The following is a 17,803-nucleotide window of genomic DNA, read 5'->3' as shown; positions in this document are numbered from 1 at the left end:
CATGAGATAAGAAAACCTTACGTTAGAGATGCAGCCTGGGCCTAAATTTTGTTAATACTCTTCAGTGTTTTTTCTGTCCTGGTGGATCTTGCCACACTTCTGTGTTACAGATCCCATGCTTTTCTAGGAAACCTCTTTTTATTATTATCAATAATAACATGTAAAACGTGCCTATTATCTTGAGATTCTTCAAAACCCTCTGATTTCATGCTAACACAATCCCCTGCCCATGGCGTACTCAATATTTGTTGAATGATTGCCCCCTTATCACGACCCCCCTCAAATTCTGGGAAACATGGACAGCTACTCTACAGATGAGGAAACGGAGTCTCAGAGAGGTTAAGCAACTTGCTCAAGGTCACACAGCTGGTGAATGGCAGAGCTGGGGTTCGGGTTAGGCTTGTCTAGTTCCAAACCCCTTGTGTTCATTCACTCCAATCAACAAAGGGACTTGGGGAGAATGGAGACCCTGACGCTTACGAAGGCAGCAGGCTTCTGCTCTGCGGGCCCAGAGGGTGCCCAGGACATCTCTGGACAGACTTTTCATCACCAGAACAAGCAGCTGATGTTCATGGGCTATCTTCTCATTTCTCCCTGTCATTTTCCTGAGGCAGATTAGAGACTTGAGCAAATTGTACTGATATAAGTGATGAAATGTGTGTGGGGGTGAGGGGTGAGGTTGTGGGGGGGTTGTACCACCAGGCTCCAAGAGTCACCCTGCTTCCTCTTCACCCCTGTGGAACAGAGACACTGTACTTAGTTGAAGACTGGAGGCAGCTTGCAAATTCCTGGATGGTGTTTATCAGCTGATGTCACCATATTGTAAGATTATATATCTTTAAACAAACAATAGTATCAGCACTGATACAATGAGCACACAGGGACACAGTCCGGGCCTCACGATTACTCAATGCTGCTCCAGGCCGCCGGGGTCCCTGCTGCATGACCAGCTTCCTGCATCGTCCGGCCCACCTGCCCGGTGTCCTAGAGGAGAGGAAGGCCCACTCCCCAGGGCTTCCTCTGGGAAATGTAGGTCAGCAGGACCTAATTACCCGAGTGGAACAGGGCTGGGATTTCAAGACTAATGCTGCGGGCAGGGGCGGGGGGGGAGGGGGAAGGGGCGGGAGCACTGAGGACCTCAAACTGGGAACCGTCTGTCAGGGTTCCCATCAAAGGTGGGGTCTCTGGCCCCAAACAAACAGACCCTGCCCCTTGAATCACGTCTGTGCAGTCCGCTCCAGTCTGTCCCGTGACGTGTCCCCCAGGATAAGAAGAGAAGCGGCCCCATGCGAGGATAGCACCGGTGGGGGGGGCTCGCACTCCATGCATAACAACCCAGGGAGCACGGTTACCCCTTCCAGGGCGAGACATGAAGCGCAGAGGGCATGGTGCTTTCTCAGGACTAGAGTCTGGGGTACAACCAGCAACCTGGGAAGAATCTGACTACAGGGAGGTATGGGCCCTTTTAAATTCCAGCCACCCCTCGGTTGCTGACAGTGGCTGCCCACCTGACTAGCCTAGAACACCTGAACCAGGTGTGTCAGCTGAGCAGCCAGAATGACTGCCCAGGCCCCTCTGCCCATGGCAGCCAGTTGAGCCACAGTCTTTTAAAAATATGTATTTTATTTATTTATTTTTAGAGAGGGAGAGAAACATCAATGTGTGGTTGCCTCTCGAGTGCCCCCTACTGGGGGCCTGGCCCACACCCAGGCATGTGCCCTGACTGGGAATAGAACTAGCCACCCTTTGGTTCACAGTCCAGCGCTCCATCCATTGAGACACACCAGCCAGGGCATTTAAAAAAAAAATTCAATTAAAGCAAAACTAATTTACAGCACAGTGAGGGGAGAAAATATTGAACTTGGGAAACTAACAGAGTGGGGTTGGGTTCCAAGCTCTGCTAGGGAAGGGCCTCTGGCCTTTACTGCTTCCTCCTCTTTACAATGAGTTAACAGCCCCGCCCTTACAGGTGCTGGTGAAGATGAAATAACTAGAAACCACATTGTTTGTTAACAACTTCTCCAGTAATGCTAATGCCCCATTCCTTTCAGTGGGCACAAGAACAGCGAGGGGTGGAGGCACGTACGGTTTTGTTCTTAAAACAGTAATTTCTTCAAAACCTTCCCCGTTCTAGGGTATAAAGTGGCTGCTCTGCAGGGGGTATGGGGGAAGGAAATTCCTTTGATGAACTAGAGCCACAGCACGCGGTATGAAAGAAGTCCTCCGGGGTGTGGACATTCACTCAGGCCTTCGTCCGCGGCCTGCTTGCTGTACGCCTGGAGCCGTCAGGCGCCGGGCCCCGGGGTCTGAGAATCCGGAGTCCCTCGCCCCTTGTGGGTACCGACGCGGGAAATGTGTCGGGGAAGTGGGGGCGGGGGCGCTCAAGCAGGGCTCGGGACGCCTTGGCTGATCGGCCGGCCCGCAGGCTCCTCTTCTGTGCCCGAGAATTACGGAACTTTAAACTGCTGGGAATTTCAGATGAGGCAAGCAAGGCCTTGCTCCGGGATTACTGAAACAACTCTCTCCCAAGAGATTTTAAAAATTATTATTACTAAGCCCCTCACCCCCTTCTCCCGGGGCCTGGCACTGCCGCGGCGGCCCTGCGGGTGTTGCAACCAGGGTCTCTGGCCCAGCGGAGGCCGCCCGGCGTTTCCCAAAGACGCCCCCGGAGGACCGACGCCTCGGCGCCGCCCCGCGCGCCCGCTCAGCCTCGGCCTCCAGCGACCCGGAGGCCTTCGGGTGGGGCCCAGTGGGGATGGCGGCGGGGGCGGTCGAGAGGGCGCAGGACGCACGGGGCGCTGCGGGGTCTGGGCTGGAGCCGCCCCGAGACCCCGAGACCCCCGGGCGCCCCAGCAGTGCGCAGCTGCCCGCGCGCCCGAGCCCCGGGGCGGGGCGGGGCGGGGCTAGGGCGGGATCTCGTCCGTCCGGCCCGGCCCCCGGCGCTTTTCTCGTTTTTCACTTTAAATCCTTGGGTTGCTTTTCTTCTTTGCACAGAAGTCGCGCTCGGGCAGCCCGCGCGCTCGCAGCAGGAACCAGGCTCCAGGCGCTGGCGCCGGGGCCGCGAGGAGGAGGCGACTTCGCTCCCTGCGGCGGGCGCCCCGAGCCTCTCGGCCCCGGAGAGCGGGCGGCGGCAGCGGCCTCCCTGGCGCGGTAGGCAGGGCCGGGCGCGGGAACCGGGTGGCTGCGGGGCGGGACGGGGTGGGTGCGGGGGTCGCGGCACCCGGGGACCGAGTGGTTGGGAGCGGGGCTGGGCGCTGGGGACCGGTGGGGTCCCGACTGGGGACCGTAGGGGGCGCGAGGAGCTTTCTCTCGCCGCGGGTCCCGGGAGATGGGGTCGGGCGCCGCCCAGCGCTGCTGCCGCTTCTGCGGTTGCATGTGCTGGCTGCTCGCGGCGTCCACCGGTCCCACCTGCGGGGGCGGACGGGGCAGGGGTCCCAGCGCCGGGACAACCTTTGCGCCCGAGGTTGAGGCTCCGCAGCTGCAGATCAAGCGAAGGCGCCTGGGGCGCTCGGCGGCTCGCGCGGACTTCTAAGTGTCGGGGTGCCCCAGGGCCTCCGATCCCGGGACGCGACAGTTCCCGCGGCAGAGGCGGGAGCCCCGACCAGCCCCTCCCGCTCCGCGAAGTTAGTTTCGCTTTTCCCGCCAGTCCGGGCCCGCATTTGCAGCACGGCCCGACTGGCCCCCTCGGTGTTGCCCCGCCCGGCCGGTAGCGCCTCCCCCGGGGAGCCCGCCGGGCGACACCGGGCGGCGCCACCCTTCCCGCCTCCCCGGAGCCACTGCGGCTTCTCCGGGCAACCGAGGGAGAGCCGAGTGTTATGTCAGGAAATCAATCAAAACGGAAAAACTTGAGCAGCCTGGTCGGGCGGTGGAACCGTGGGATCCCTGCCCCCCGAGTGTGTGCAGGGACTTGGTAATGGTGCTGTTCAAGTTCACGGCAAAGTCTCCTCGAGATGTTAACGCCCCGCTTGGCCTGCCGTCACACTGCAAGTGGTGTGTATGAGTGAGGCGGTGTGTGCCCGAGTGTGTGCCTGTGTGAGCGTGTCTCTTGCACCTGTCTGGGTGTGTGAATAGGTGTGTAAATGTGTGTGAGAGTGCACATGTGTGTCTGAGGCATGTTTCTGGGTTTCTGTGTGCCCGAATGCATCTGTGTCTGTGTGAATGTGTCTGTGCATTGGTGTGCATGGGTGTGGGGTGACAGTGTGCCATCTACGGTCACCGTGCAGTGGCACCTCTGGTTCCTGACTTCGGGCTGTGCCAGACCCCACACTCCGGGCCAGGGAAGCCCGGCTGGTGCTTGCTGGGGAGGGTGCAGGCAGCTCTCCCTGCCTCTCTCTCTTTCTCTGAAAATGAACTGAACTGCGTGGTTTAGGGGTGAGTTGGCAGGGGCTGCTTCCTGGGTGAGTAATATTTAATTAAACACTCCAGCCAGTAGCATCAGAAACTGATCATGAGTGTGCTTTAACAGGTGTGGATGGTAAAAGTGCCATCCCAGGGACTCGAGTTTGGTGTCCTGGGAAGAGCACAGGGTCCTGGGATGGGGGAGGGGAACAGCAGGCGAGGAACATCGGCTGCTGCCCCTCTCTTCCTGGCACTCCTGCTCTGGATGGTTGGAGGGCTGGATTCAGCTTCAGGGGCACAGGCTGGTTTCTCCCCTGGGAAAAGTCAAGCAGCCGAGGGAGCCCCACCTTACTTCCCAGGTATCTTTCCCAACAAAGGCCCAGAGAGGGGCACTGACCGACCCCAAGTGCTCAGCCAGGGCTCCAGAATGCCAGCTGTTGTGGCTCCTGCCCCTGGTGCCGAGGTCACGGCCCAGGCACTTGGGCTGCCACAGCTGTAGAGCGATGGATTAGATCATGTTAAGCACGTCTCTTGTTCTCTCACTGCTGTTTCTTCCGGGGAGTGCTTTACCCAGTAGACGGAGGGAGAGAGGGGGAGAGAGGACCTGAGTGTGCACAGATTGGGGGCGTGGAGTGGCCTCACACAGTAACTTGACAGATCTTCCTTTTCTGTCCCAGGAAAGCAGAGACAAAAAGACAGGAACACATCAACTGCAGTGGCTCTGACAGCCGTGAGCAGGGACACACGTGGCTTCAGGGAGGTTGGGCGTCAGGGGTCCCAGCGTCTTAGGAAAGCGAGGTCCTGCCAGGGGCTCCCAGGGATGTCGCTGTGGAGCTGGGTGAGGCTGCGGTTCTCAGGCCACCCTGGGCTCTCCAGGGCCACCGCTTCACCCTCGAACGCCCCCTGGGGAGTCAGCACTGATGTCGGATTTCTCCTGTGACCAGCAGCAGGAGGATGGCGGTCCTCCGGGTGGAGGCCAGCACTGGCCACTGCCCACCAAGGACAATGGATGCTCTCTTCCTTGTGCGGTGCTGGGTCCCTGGCACCCACCCCGGCTTCTGGGTGTGCAGAGATGTGATCCATTTTCACACTGAGCCAAACCTCTGATCCCTGTGATGTGTTCACAAGCTTAGTTTGGGAATTTCATACCAGTTCTTCTCAAGAAATAGGTTGTGGAATGCGTGACTCAATTTATCTTTTGTTCCTGAAAAGTTGGAGAATGAGCATCTATATTGGACCAAAGTACAGGGTAGGAGCAGGTGGGGCTCTGTCTGCCTTGGGCGCTTAACCCTGTCCTTCCCCACGAGCCCGACCAACAAAATACGCCTTACAGGGAGGCGCTTCTAGCTTGGACTTTCAACTGCCCCAGTTACCTGATAGCATCCCTCCCACCTCTGGGTGAAAGTCCACTCCTAGCCAGGTGCCAGACGCTGTGTGGCCAAGCACTTCCTGGCCGTGACCTTGTTTGAGGCTGGTGGTGGTGGTGGTTGTGGTAATGACGGCAGGACTTACGGCTTGTACTAGTACTGGGCTGCGAAATGCGTCCCCGACCCATTCAGCCTTGTTTTCTCCAAAGAGCCCCAGGCACCAGCGGGCTCTCCTGCCCTCCACCTGCCTCTGAGGCTGGAACAGCCGGTGACTCGGCCACAGTCCCGCCTCCACTCCCCAGGGGTGGAGCAGAACTCTCGCTCCGATTCTGGTGCCCAAGCGCTGGACTGGCACAGTGAGTGTGCCACTGCCATCGGCTTCGCCTTTTTTTAAAGAAGTACATAATTTTAAATGAAAAATTATTATTATGGACAGTTTTAAGTTGAGAGAAGAATATATAGGGTTCTCTCATCAACTTTGAGTGTCTATGCACATGCGGTTGCACGCTCAGGCACACACACGTGTGCACCAAGGCACACGTGCACACACACACTCAGGCACACACGGGTGCACACTCAGACTATGTTATTAGGAAGCCAGTCTCCTACTGATATCTGGCCATCTGTAACGACCCCCTGAGAAGCAGCATTTAAGGGGAGCATTGAGTCTCAGAGAGGGGCCTGTGACCCCCCTAGGTGGCACGTCAGGATAAGCACACTCTTCCGGACGTGGATTTGAGGGACCTTCCGGGCTTTGAGGAGGGAAGGCCCATCGGGTATCTGTGTGGTTGCCCCCCTGTGCCCCCCTTGCCTGAGAGCCTTTGAAAAGCTTCTTACTTGTTTCATATTTTAAAAGTTCTGTCGGCTACTTGTCAAATGGTGGCGTCCGCTGGCCACGGCACAAACCGGGTCAGCCATAGTCCCCTGTGTTCATCGGGGGGGCAACCTGGCTTTGCCCCCGCTGTGCTGATGTGGGTCAGGGATGGGTGGCAGGGGATGTGGGAATGGTTTGTCACAGGCCCTGGACCCGACCAACCTAATCTCCAGCTTCACTGGCTTGAATTCGCTGTCGGGGAGATGGGTGGAGAGCGTGGGAGCGTCCGCAGCTCGCAGGCACTCTGGGAAAGTGGAGGAGGCAATGGGTGCTCTGGGCCAGGATCGAGGGCGCGGGGATGGAAACGCCACACTGAGTGGTCATCCAGGGTCTGCATGGGGACAGGGTGTGGACGGCTGCACCAGACAGGCTGCAGGTGGGCTTTTGGGCCTGTGTTTGGGCCTCTGATGATTGACACATTTTCCTCGTGTTACTTCGCGTGTCTCCTGCCAGCTGGGACAGGCCGGCGGCGCTTGTAACGTGGGTTCGGCAGGTGTGGCAATCAGCTGGAGGTGGGAGTGAAGAAGGGTGAACAAGTGTGGATGTCCTTACGTTCCCCGCTAGGGTGGGGGTCATAGTGGATGATGACCCCCTGGAGAGGGGTGGGACAGGGGGCACGGCGGTGCCCTGAACCTGTCTAAGTAGAAATGGTGTATGTGATCTGTCCAGACCACAGCTAGGCCTGGGTCCCTGGGAGAGAGGCCTGGGCTGGAGTCAGGGACCTGCTTTCAAAGCAGGTTATCGCTATCAGCCGCAGAGCCTTTGGCATGAGATGAGGCACGCCTAGGGGAGGGCCCCTCATTCCCAGCACTGTCACTGGGAGACCTCTGCTCCAGTGTCCTCAGGCTGAGTGCTGCGGCTGGGCCTGCCTGTTTGGGGATAGTACACCTCTGATGAGAGGGGTGTGTGCGGGGGTCTCACCCGGGCACCAAGGTGCCCGAGAGCCACCTACAAAGGTTCTCTGGTTTAGGGGTTTTGTACTCCCCTCTCTCTAAGGTCGCAGTAACATTCACACAACATCACATTTACCATTGTAACCATTTGTAAGCGTGCAGCTCGGGGGCATGAAGTACATTCGCACGACTGTGCGTCACCACCATCCGTCTCCAGGATGCCTCATCCTGAGGAACAGAGTCTCTGACCCCCACTCTGCACCCCCAGCCCCCAGCATCCACCTCTGTCTCCTTTCTGTGTCTATGCATGTGATGACTTGAGGTCCCCGGGAGAAGCAGAATCACACAGGCTTGCTTCCGTGACTAGCATGGTTCCCTCCGCACAGTCATCGGGTTGTAGTGGGTATCAGGATGTCCTTCCTTGTTAAGCCTGGGTGACATTCCACGGTGTGGGTGGACCACGTTGAGGTCCTCCGTTCCTCCACCCGTGGACACCTGGTCTCTGGTTTTTTATCACACTCCCTCAGTTACGGGGCCCAGGGACGGGCCTCAGCATGTGCTTGTGGGGCTGAAGGGGCTCTGATGGTGGACTTTGTGGGCCCCTGCACTGCCCTGAGGTGACCGGCCCAGCCTCACAGGCTGCTGCCCCTCCAGCCGATCAGAGATGCGCTGAGGCTGCTGGGGGAAGCCAGGGGAGAGGGGGGCTGGGAACCAGGGCTCAGGCCAGGGGACCCAGGGGTCTGGCTTCAAGGGGCCCCTGAGCCCCTGGAGCTGCTGTCAGAGTGGGAGGAGCGGCCCCTGGAGCCAAAGCCCAGTCTCATTCCTGGGGCAGGACACCTGGTGTCCACTCCCTCACTTCCTGGCTCCTCCAGACCTTTCCAGCAGCCCCTGGAGGGCACCATCCTAGCCGCCAGCTCACACAGCGTCTACCCGCCAGATCTGCTGCTCTGGTGACCTGGCCTCCCACCCCGCCCTCCAACTATCTGCTTAGAGAGCACTCCCAGCCCCGCCCCCCACCCCCTCCGCCTCTGCTGAGCCTCTGGGCCCTCCCTGCTCTGTCTCCCATCCCCTCCTTACCGCCCTCTGGGCTTGTCCGCCTCCTCTCCCCATCACCCTCCCCCCAAGGTGCGGTCCCCCGGGATCTAGACCCCACAACCCTCAACTCTTCCTCCTGCAAATTCCCTGCCCCACACAGCTCATGCCGAGCAGACCTGCACTGTCTGTCTCAACAGCCTGCAAGCCCCTCACTTGACTTTTAAAAGCCAAGCTCCTGTCCTGGCTGGTGGGGCTCAGGGGATTGAGTGCCGGCCGGCCTGCAAACTAAAGGGTCGCCAGTTCAGTTCTCAGTCAGGGCACATGCCTGGGTTGTGAGTCAGGTCCCCAGTAGGGGAGCACGAGAGGCAACCACACATTGATGTTTTCCTCTCTCTCTCCTTCCCTTCCCCCTGTCTAAAAACAAATAAAATCTTTAAAAAAACAAACAAACAAAAAACCTGAAGTTCCTCATGCCTCCCCTCTTCCCAGACGCGCCTGCTCCCGTGATCCTGTCTTGCACCAACAGTCACCCAAGCCAGGCACACACTGACCCCCGCGAGGCCCCATGGGCAGCTGGCCGTTGTCCCACTGGACTGTGGGCTCCAGGAGAGCAGGACCAGGACACATGGACCTTGTTCATTACTGCATCCCCAGTGCTCGGTGCACACAGTAGGCTCCTGCTGGATACTCACTGGATGGAGGAGTATAGCCAAGCTGGTGGTGTGCTGGCTCTGAGCAGGGTGTAGAGAGGCCTGGGCCCGGGATCAGAGGACACATGGTGCCTTCCGGTTGGGCGACCCAGTAACGAGCCTCCCTTCCTAGCCTTGGCCTGCTTGACCGTGCGGGGTGGGTGCCACCCCACGGGGCGGTGGTGAGGTCACGTACATGGGCACTGGCCATGTGCCAGGCCCACGGCGTGCTGGGGGTGGGGTGGGGCAGGGTGGGAGGCGGCACCTCCCTCACAGAACCTGACTGCCGGGTTTTCCTGTCCTGGACCTGAGTCCCCCGTGGCCCCACGGGAGGTCGGGAACTCCGAGGTGAGGTTCCTCTTGTGTGCTAGTGTCGGGCTGCTTGTTATTCATTCTTTCACTCACACATGTATTGAGCGCTTACCATGTGCAGCGAATCTGCTGGGGCTGAGGATGCAAAGGATGGAGGGGGACCCTTCCTTCTCTGTGTGGCTGGGGAGACGCAGGCCCTGGGATGGCAGTACTCAAGGCATTATGGCGACGGTGGCAGGGGGAAGGTGAGGGACAGAGGCAGGTGGGCGTTCCTGGGGGGAGGGTGGTGATGTGGAAAGTGAGCGGGGGCTGGGGTGGGCCGGGACCCAGGGGATGCTCCTGGTGGGGTCCTCTGACTGGGACTTCTCAGGCACCAGCTGAGGGCCACCGGGGCGGCTCCTCTTTCCCGTGGACTGTCACCTCCTCGTCCTTGGGTCCCTTGGCCTCCCTCGTGGTGGGTGCTGCTCCCTGCAGTGTTTGCTATAAATAGCCAGGGTTTGACCCGGGGAGCATTCTGGGCAGAACAGAGTGGGGTTGGGGGTGTGGGGAGAACCGTCCTCCACAGGATTAATGGGGACACATGGGACCGAGGACAGTGAGAAGTGGCCCCAGGTTTGTGAGGAAATGGTGGCGCCCCAGCCGAAATGGGATCCGTGGCTCCCAGGAGACTCTTAACTCCCGGAGGTCTCTTAGCATTCTTAATGTGCTGGTGTGCTCTGTGACATTGGCCAATGGTGGTGTTTCGTTTTGGTTTTGGTTTTGGTTTTTATTGGGGTGAATGCCACATCACAGCAAAAGGGCTGTTTTAAAGTGAACAATTCAGTGACATCCAGTACAGTCGGCCATCTGTGTCCCCGGGTTCTGCGTCCGCGGAATCAACCAACCACAGAGGGGACAGGTCTGGAAAATAGTCACATGGTTGCCCACGCGCACTGTGCAGTCCGGCCTAGCTCTGTGCTGAACACACACCGACTTTCTCTCTCTCTCTCTCTCTCTCTCTCTCTCTCTCTCTCTCTCTCTCTCTCTCTCGTCATTATCCCCCAAACGATACAGTGTATCAACTGTTTCCAGAGCTCTTACATTGTGTCGGGTGTGACGGTAACCTAGAGGAGATTTACATAAGTAGGCGGGAGAATGTGCTGAGGATACATGCAAGTACTACGTCATTTATATGAGGGACTGGAGCACCCGTGGACTTGGGTTTCCACAGGGGAACTGGAACCAATCCTCCACAGGTACAGAGGGACGTTGGACATTCACCGTGTCCTGCAACGACTCCTGTCTTGTTCCAAAACATTTGCGTCACCCCAAAAGGAAACCCTGTACCCGCTCAGCAGTCGCTCCTCAGGCCCCCTCCCCAGCCCCTGCAACCAGCAATCAGACTTCAGTCCATGGGTTTGCCTGCTCTGGACATTGTCCTGTGAATGGCACCGCCCGCTTTGTGACCCTTGGTGTCTGGCTTCAGGTCCCAGTGGCTCCGGGAGGGAGGCTGGATTCCCTTCCCAGTTTACGGCAGGGCTACTACAAGGGCGGCACAGCTGGGTCTAAAGCTAGTCCAGAACGGTCACCTTGAACTGCAGACACTGCGTTTCTGTCGCTGTCATGGCCGTCAAAGACTCAGCCCCAGTCATCTTGCAGTTAGCCATCCTTCTTGTTGTTTTAAATTTTTCCCAGCGACCTTTTAAAAATGACCACTTGGCAATGTCAGCTCTCCTTAGAGCTCATCAGTAGCGGCTGCTGCTTTTCAGGTAAATTCCCTAACCCATGATGTGACCTTCCGGGCACGACATCCCCATGAACCACCCCCACCATCTCCAACAGGGATGCCCGCCCTGAGCCTGGGGTCTGTCCTTGTGGGGCTCATCCCCCGGGGCCACCCAGGGTGGGGCTGTTTCCAGGTGCGTTCTCTGACTGCTGCGCCCTGTGGCCCGACTGGGGCCGCAGCTTCAGCACTGGCCAGTCATGGTTTCTTCTTTTCTCCTGGTGTTTTGAGACCAGTCAGGCCCTGAAGGGTGTGGACCGTCTCTGTGTCATTTGAGGTGTGACCCAGAGCTTCCTGCCTCTCCAAGGCAGTGCCGCCCTCACCAGTGTCAACCAGCAGTGGTGCCATTTGCTCTCTGCCCGCCCTTGACATCACCAGCATTCAAGCAGTGAGGGGTGCTGGCCCGGGCACCCCCAGAGCCGTGGTGCCGTGACTGTGGGTGGAGGCACAGCTCGTATAGAGGAGATTGCTGGGGAACTGCCACCCCCCGAGGAACACTGGCCCCTTGGTCGTTGGAGCCCCTGACGTCCTTTTCCTGCCTTCCCCCTCCCACTCTCGACCGAACATTGGGTTCAGGGCGTCTCAACCCCCAACGGCTCTGCATGGGATTCTGCCAGAAATGGTCTCAACCTTATCGAATGAATGCACACCGCGCGCCAGGTGCAGCGCTCAACGCCGTCGATGGACCTCTCACCCTTCCGACCACCCTGTGAGTCGGCTCTGACCTTGCCATTCATGCACGAGAAACATGCCCTTCAAGGGCATTTTCTGAGCTGCAGGAAGTGACACGGCTACCTGCATGATGTGTCCTTTCTACTGTGAGTGTGCAACGTGGTGGCATGGATTACTGGGCACGGGCCGCTCACCAGGGGTGACTCTGGAGGTGTGCGAAGCAGCCTCGGCCCCGGGAGTCAGCGGAAGAACAGGTGGAGGCGGCAGGTGTGTGTGGGATGCCCAAGCTCACTGCCAGGTGTGCTGGGTGGGCCCGGGGGTGGGGGGTGGCAGCTCGGGTAACTCTTCCAGGGGGTTTGTTCTAGGCTGGGAGTCTTCACAGTGGCAGTGACCCCAGGGAGGAGGGACTGGCCATGGTGAGAAGGGTCACAGGAAGGCTGCTGTATGGTAGGGGGGCCTTGAATGCCTGGTCCAGAAGTTGTCAGTGGGTACAGCGTACCCTTGCACCCGTCTCCTGCCCCATTCTTTCACCCCAAAAGTTGCTCCTAAGAGGCATGGAGAAACCAGAAATCTTTGTTTCCATCTGTCGGTGCCTCCTTGGTTAAACGCTCTGGCTGTCTCCCTTTGCAGCCCCAGGTCAACTCCCAGGACCTTTTGCCTGGACACCCTGGGGTCCTTCCCGGCAGGCCAGTAACCGTCCACTGGGCGGCTCGGCTCTGAGTCTGACTGAGGCTAGGGTTTCTGGCTGGGGTGGGGCTGCCTTGTGGCTCCGAATCTTTCCAGGGGCAGGGGGAGCTGGAGACTTCCCCTGACAGTCCTGCACCCACTTCCGGAAGGCCATGCCGGACATGGGCCATGCTGGCGGGTGTGCCTCTTAGGTAGATCCCAGGGAGTCCCCAGCAACCCCGAGGTTAAACAGGATTCAGAGCATGGCAACTTTTGTGCCAGGCGAGTTCTTGAGGGCACTGCTGTGGATTTCTGGGGGATGAGCCCCTGGGTAGATCAGAAAGGACCTGGAAATCAGAAGTCACTGCTTAATGACTTTGAAGATGGGGGTGGGGGTGCCTGGGAGAGTTTTTGCTTCTCTAAGGGTCTTCTCAGTCTGAACATTTTAAGAAGCTGTAATGAGAAAAGTCACCCAGCATTTGTGAAGCTTGGAAAATCATCCTAAGAGGCGACCCTAGTGTGGAATGTGTCCTAACTGTGTTCAATTACAGGTACATGTTAGAGTCTCTTTCACAAAACTTCCTGTCTCTGGAAAGATGTGATATTCAAAAGGCAGGATTTCCCCCTCCTTCTGGCTCTATCGTTCCTCTTGGGCTGGTTTTTAACCATTTGTATGAGCAGGTCCCTCTTTCCCCGCCTGCCCCCCGGGGTCCCCGAAAGCCTGTTGCCCTGACTGTCGAGTCACACTCGGGGCGTCTAGACAGCTCAGGGTAGAGGGGTGTGTGTGTGTGTGTGTGTGTGTGTGTGTGTGTTTTGAATTCCTTCATCATCCGGCCAATATTCCGTGAATGCCCACTCTGTCTGGGCCGTCGCGGTGCCCGCGCCGAGACGCCCAGACAGCCCCGGCCTGGGAGGCCACCATGTCTGAGCTGAGTCCTGAGCCGCAACGGGGGTTCCTCCCCCCGCGCCAGAGGGTGTCTCACCACCACGGAGGTTTTGCTTTGCTGTAGTGTTTACGGGTGTTTTTTTTTAATGGAAAATTTTGAGCACGTGCAGGAGCTGAGGCTGGTGTGGGGAGGCCCCCTTCTTCATCGCCATGGGTACCAGTCCTCGGCCGTCTCGTCCAGGTGCACGAACCGTCTCTGTTCCAGAAAGATCGGGCTTAGGGAAGGCACCGAAGTCCAAGAAACGGTCAGTTGGGGTTCTTGTGTTCTGGGGGTTTAAACCACGTTCTGGTGTCCTGGGCAGCTTCAACCAGGGGCAGCGAGCTTTGTGGGAACCCCAGAAGGTGGGCCGGGCTTGGGGGCGAGCAGGCGTGTGGACACCACCTCCCCGGCCCAGCCAGAGGGGGAAGACAGGCCGTCTGAACCGGAGCAGTCTGACTTTGACCTTCATATTTTTTAGGGGGTAGAATTCTGTATAAGGCTTAATTTAGGGGAGAAATCATTTGAACTGCTGAAAGCAAGCTTTGGGGGCCACTCTCCTGGAGGCAGACTGGGGGTTGTCTTCCCCTGCCTCCTCCTGCCTCTGCCTTCTCCCCCAAATCCTTCAGTAGCTGGCAGGAATAGATACAGGTCAAAAGCAGGGTAAGCTGGCAGCATTCATCATGGGTCCACCAGAGCTACTTGGTGTCAGGCACCATGTGGCTTTAGCCACCAGATTTTGGGGTGCGGGATGTGATCCATGTTTTCTTCCTGTGAAAGTGGGTTTGGAGCATCCGTGGGGAATTTTCTGTTGCCACTGAACCTCGCTTCAATCGCAGCCAGATGAAATAGCTGTGCTTAGACCAAGCAGAACCTCCCGAGGCCAGAGAGGGCTTGTCTCGGCGTTACTGTTTCCATTTCCGCCGAATCTTGTAGAACAAAGCAGGTAGTACCCGGCCTTTCTGAATGGGGGAGCCGTGCGTGGTTTGCTCTCTTGGAGGTTCAGAGTAGAAACAGCAGGAGCGAAGGTAGGATTTCTTTCTAACAGAATAAGTCGCCTGCCGCCCATGGCAAATGTCTGCTCGGATGGTTTTTTGTCACCGTGCACAGCCGGGCAGCCCGCTGCGCCATCCTAGGCTGCATTTCTTCTCAGCCCTGAAGCCTGCTGTCTGTGTGGGCGGGGCCCGGGGGGGTGGGCAGTGGCCCTAGTCCCATTGGTGTGGGAGCCGTGCAGGCAGGGGTGGTCGTGGAGGTTTCTGGGGGAGCAGCTCACAGGCTGCATTTCGTGAGGATTGCATCGTCTTGCACTTTGTCCTCCTCACACTGAAGCAGAGCACCTTGGGAAAGCACCTGCTGAAGGCAGTGAAGGTGGCCAGTGACCGTGCATGCCGGTTGTCCCAAGCTAGGCCCAAGGCCGTTGTGTCCCTGGAGGACCTGTGCACACGGGCCACCTTTTCCTTCTGGGTTGAGACCTGTTCACTTAAGATTCGTCGAGTCCTCTCTGTGTGCCGGGCCCTGTTCCTGGCACTTCCCACGCATGAGCTTTTCTATCCCTGCTGAGAGTTCTGCTGGGCATGGCTCAGGATGCCCATTTTACAGATGGGAAAACGGAAGCAGGAAAGTCAAATAGCTGGGCTGGGATCTCCCAGCCGAGAAGTCAGGCTGGACGCAGACCCAGCCTGTGCTCTGAGTCACCACGCTGCATGGCCTCTGAGCATGATGAGGCTCGTGATCTGGGGAGGATGGGGGTGGGTCAGAAGGTAGCGCTCACCAGGCTATGCACAGGTCGGCTCTGTCATACAGGTGTGAGGGATTGCACCAGGTGCTCCGGGCACGTGTGCCCCTGTTGTGTCTCGGCAGCCAACCTTGAGCAGGCCCGCAGTGGAGGCTGGGTGAACCACGTGTCATTGCAGAGGCAACAGAACTGGAGGTTCCGAATCATGTGTTTCTCCCTTCAGAAGTGACCAGGACAGCTTGAACATGCTCTCCGATGTCCACTTGACATTTTCTGTATCTCTGCTGGGCCGTGGGTAGATCTGGTTTTATCCTCCGGACCCTGCCTCCCCGGCCCCCAGGTAAACCAAACGGAGGGCTGAGCTGCGAGAGCTGGGGGCGTCCCGTTCTGCGGGCAGCTGTCCTAGACCCTCCTGAAGGGTGCGTCTTGACGCCCACTGCCCACCTTCCGTGTGTTCCGTGTGTCCAGAGGGAAAGACCCAGAGAAGGTGGAGGAAGGAAGCTGGAGAAATGAAGGGCAGGACCCCCGACACCTGCTCTGCTCTCTGTCTAGTGAACCACATAAAGAATCATAAAATTACCGCCTTATCACCGGGTTTCCCTCAGCCAGACTGGGGCATAGGTCTTCTCACATTGCCTTGTTTTTCTGGGAGAAGAATCAGTCTTAAGTGTCAGACTTTAATTACCTTCCCGAGGGACACTTCCTGTGAATATTTCGAGGGAAAAGTGGCTAATGTTATGTTCCTACATAAAATTAGGGTTTGAAACTGGGTCACAAACTCACATGCCTCGAGGCATCCGGAAGAAGGTGCAAAATGAGCAGCCGGTGGGAGGCCGTGGGGTGGGGGGGACTGTGCCAAAGTGGAACCACGTGTCCTGTGTGAGGCAGTGGTTTCTCCTACCTGCAGGAGTAGCGTCTGGCACACCAATAGCATCCATATCTTTCTCCCCCTAAGAGAAACTGGGAATCGGGATTTTAAAAAATGTTGGTGAATAACTTTGTTGGTTTTTTCCTTGTTTGTTTTAAAATAAACAACACATTATTAAATGTCTGTGCCTCCAAGTACAGATGAGAAGGACAAGGTCAAGGAGCTCGGTGGGGTCACTTAGCTTGGGGCTCAGGGTGCTGGGACTAGAGCTGTGCTCGCTGGTACCTGGCCGGGGCTGCTTCCCACCTGACCTCGCAGTGTCCTAGGGACAGTGGGAGGGTCGGAAACCAACTCAGCAAATTCCACTCACTGCCCCTCGGGCTCAGAGCTCTGCAGCACCGGACTCTGAGACAGCCCCATGCATCTAGCTCCCCTGCAGACGCCGGCGTCCATGGCTGCCTGTTGGGTGCCAGGGGCAAAGTGCTTCATGTGGGTGTCTGGTGATCCCGGTGAGGCACCTGGTAGGTTCTGGTGTCCCCATCTTCCCGCTGAGGAACCGAGGCTCAGAGAGGATCAACTAAGAGGATGGTGTGGATTTCTTTGAATGAGGGTCAGATTCCCGAGCTGGGGGCTTTTGAACCATCACCTGTGGTGACCGGGGCACCACATTTCACCCTTGACCCGATGCAGGTGAACTTGCCCATGGGACGGGCCATGCCTCTCCTTTGGATCCATGCCCGGGCGTCCCCTGCAGTGTGGTGTGGAGGCCACGGGAACCTCCAGAGCTGGGGCCGCTCCACCTACCGAGGGGCCGCACCTCTGCTCACGATGTTGCTGACTAATTCCCTTTGCCAACGGTTCAGTTTCACATGCTCGAGTTTCCAGTAACTACGTGGGTGGATTTGTTTCATTTAAGGGGAAAACAAAACAAAACAAAACATGGAGGGGGTTTTCTTTCCCAAGAAGAGGACTCACCAATTATGGGTTTTAGTGTGTGCCGCTCTGGGCATCCTGGTGCAGAGTTCTGCAGCCAGCAGGGCCTCTTGGCAGGCAGGCTCTGAGGTGGAAATCGCTTAGTCATTTATAAGTGGGGACCGGGTGCAGGAGGTTAGGGAGGTGCAGCGGCCACCAGGTCCTGCAGAGGGAACCGTGGCCCTGTGTTCTTCCCTACTCAACCTTGCCCAGCAGGGCAGGGGAGGGGGATCTTGGGGGGAAGAGGAAGGTGCCAGGTGAGACAGCCAGCCTCATCTTCGCTGGGCTCGCTCCCCTCCCAAGGGAACTGAGCTGGGGAGGAGACACTTTCCTGCTGCCCCGCCAGCTGGGCTGCTGGCTGTAGGTGAGTTGGAGACAGTGGTGCCCTCAGGCACCTTTGATTCCGGGGGTGGGGGGTGATGAGAGGCAGGCAGCCTCCAGGGGACAATGGGGGGCTGAGCGTGTATGTGTGTGTGTGTGCACATGTATGTCTCCCCACATGGGCTCAGCCAGGTGATGTGAGCACGCTGCTGGTTTGAGTGGGCACTGACCCAACAGAGCAGGGCTGGGTGTTAGCAGGGTCCGGGGGTCTCCACGATGCCCATCATGGGGGCGGGGGCGCTGGGGGGCTTGGGGCAGTCCCTGGGCGTGTGTGGGCATCTTAAAGCCCACGCACCATTCAGAGCACAGCAGGCGG

The 17,803-nt window shown here is 58.1% G+C and overlaps 1 protein-coding gene across 1 annotated transcript in view; it reads left to right on the top strand.

Annotated features, from left to right (window-relative positions):
* Positions 1 to 2,941: 2,941 nt before the first annotated feature.
* Positions 2,942 to 17,803, top strand: part of SPSB1 (splA/ryanodine receptor domain and SOCS box containing 1) — a 59,030-nt gene continuing 44,168 nt past the window's right edge. The window contains exon 1 of the mRNA XM_037045307.1: positions 2,942 to 3,150. The gene's annotated coding sequence lies outside the window, so the exon portion shown is untranslated. The remainder of the gene's footprint in view (positions 3,151 to 17,803) is intronic.

The sequence above is a fragment of the Sturnira hondurensis genome, unplaced genomic scaffold (genome assembly GCF_014824575.4).
Source record: "Sturnira hondurensis isolate 20B ecotype Veracruz unplaced genomic scaffold, ASM1482457v3 Scaffold0004257, whole genome shotgun sequence".
NCBI classification, from domain to species: domain Eukaryota; kingdom Metazoa; phylum Chordata; class Mammalia; order Chiroptera; family Phyllostomidae; genus Sturnira; species Sturnira hondurensis.
Note: the sequence above shows the minus strand (reverse complement) of the source record. Positions and strands in the feature narration are given on the sequence as shown.